This window comes from Lissotriton helveticus, chromosome 8 (assembly GCF_964261635.1).
Source record: "Lissotriton helveticus chromosome 8, aLisHel1.1, whole genome shotgun sequence".
Taxonomy (NCBI): domain Eukaryota; kingdom Metazoa; phylum Chordata; class Amphibia; order Caudata; family Salamandridae; genus Lissotriton; species Lissotriton helveticus.
Window position 1 is genome coordinate 30,067,722 of NC_136069.1, and position 2,532 is coordinate 30,070,253.

Below are 2,532 nucleotides of genomic sequence, written 5' to 3' on the forward strand. Positions count from 1 at the left end.
AAATGTGCAAAAAGGTTTAATATCAAAAGGTGCTTCCAAAATATAGATTTTAGTAATAGCTAGACTGTGCGATGTGCAATAAAAAAATAATAGCTGCCCCTTAAAAGCACCACTTCACAGCTCTGCTAGTAACTCCCTTGCACATACTTGCCAACATTTTAGGACAGGGATGTGGGAGATTTCGAAACAAAAATCGGAATAATGTAACTTCCTCGTTGACTAATAGCAAGCAATTTCTGGCCTGAAAAATCAGGATTCTTCCGGAAAAAATCGGGTCTATTGGCATGTATGCTTGCACTATCACTCAAAAATAATAAGTCTGTGTTATCAGGAAGCTTCAATTTCCTCAACAAAACCTATACTGGCTTCCAAGCACACTTTACATTTGCAGATTAACCAGTTGCACACATTTACATTTCTTTCAGGCAAGCAGGCACCCTGGCAAGAAGGATTGTTTCTTGTTTAGCTGTCTGTCCCGTCTTCCATTTCACAGCAGAGGAGACTCCGGGCCCGATTCACAGAACTAACTTAAGACAAAATCCTAAACTTACTACCATTTTGGTATTCACAGAAGGCACTTACTCATTTCGGTCCTAACTTTAGGACTCCTAAACTAAGAAAAATCTTAACTTTAAGACTTTCGGTATTCACAGAAGGCATTTAGGAGTCCTAACTTTACTACTCCTAAACTGAGAAAAATCCTAACTTTAAGACTTTCGGTATTCACAGAAGGCAAATGGTAGTAAGTTTAGGATTTTGTCTTAAGTTATTTCTGTGAATCGGGCCCTTCCTGTCTGACACTTCAGCTGAAGCACTTAAACTGTCTGAATTGACCATCCGGGGCAGTAGTCTTTTCATAATAAGTCGGGAAACTGTTTTTCAAAATTATAAAAAGTTTGGACACATCGTGCCCCTCCGATCATGCAACTTCCACCTCCGAGGTGACCAGACATCCTGGATTTGGCTGGAGGATTGTGTTTTTTGAAGATTATTTCCCAGCACCCCAACAGTTCCCATTAAAATAAATTTGTGTCTCGGTTTTTAAAAGAAACTCATTAGCACATTAGGAAATAATGTCATACATGCTCATGTTTCTACTGGTCTTAAGGATCGCTGCTTGGCCGGTATCTTTCCAGCACCACCAGTAATTTAAAGTTCAAGGCTATACTGATAATTATCGAAGCACAACAATATATTACCCTGTATTTTTTTTACCTTATACTTTTTTAGTTACTGTCGCTTACAATGCCTGTCTCCAGTAATCAACGTCAGTCTGTCAATGATTTGACTGTTGAAGTAACAGTGTAGGATGGAGTTTGTAGGCATTACTGTCAGCCCCTCCCTAGCTTTACAATATAACCTTCACACTACACTCGTAGCCATAGTAACCATGAATTTATTTCATTAACAAAGTGCTAAAATTATCGCGAGACGAGACTTCATTCCTGACGTTTATTCAGTTCGACTCCCAACCACTGATCTCTATTCAAGAAGGAACAAGTGCTGAGCATGAAACCTGCATTTAAATGACCACAGCTTATGAAAAGGCAAATCAAAAACTCATATTTCTGGTGTAGGAATGTGAAGTATTAAGTGGTGATGTGGGTTAGGCTTCACCAAGCAATACTCTCACACAGTGCTTAATTTGTAAAAAAAACTAAGTGCCGGGGCTCCCGTTGGGAGACCACTGCAGCTTGCACCACACAGTACCCCTCCCACCTGCCTATGACAGTAGAAACACAGCTACTAACCATCACACTCTTAGAAGTGTGAAAATTCATAGTATTACAGGCCCCAACGCTATCAGAATGGCTTGGGAGGCAGGGATTAGTTACAGTCATTTCAAAGTGTTCATATTTGTCTACAAAGAATTCAAATTGCTCATTACTGATAGAGCGCGCGAGGTCACCCAGCCAATGATTTCGCCGTTTCCGGCTTCAGGGCCCATATACTTTCAATTCACACTATTCATTGACAGGGCGACTTCACGGGCTGCTACCAATTGTGTGTGTTCCCTACTGTTATTACTTAGTGTACCCGACTTACCATCCACCGACACGGGTACCTATGACTTCAATGGATCAGGGGCCTAGCTGTAAAAGGAAAGGCAGCAAATGCAATTTCAAATGACATTCAATACTGTTGTAAATGACCACGGACAACTGGGAGTTTTAAAATGTTTATCTAAAGTTCGTTATCATCAAGCATTAAACTTACAAGAATAAGGCAATCAATAACCAAGATAATGAAAAGTATATAACTATAGAGAAATAAAGTCAGGGTAATCATTTAAATGCAATAATGAGATGCAAAGGAAATATGCTATGCATTCAAGGCAAGAAGTCTTTAGAAAATTTAAGTAAGGCCGTTCTAGACCATATCAGAAAATGACAAACTGCAATGCAAAATATGATTTCTAAAAGGTAGGGTAACATGGGAACATATCAAGAAAAATTATGCAAATGACTTTACGTTTCAATAGTTTGCGGCAAAAGCATGGAAAATTAACATGTGCAAGATGTCTCTTTATTT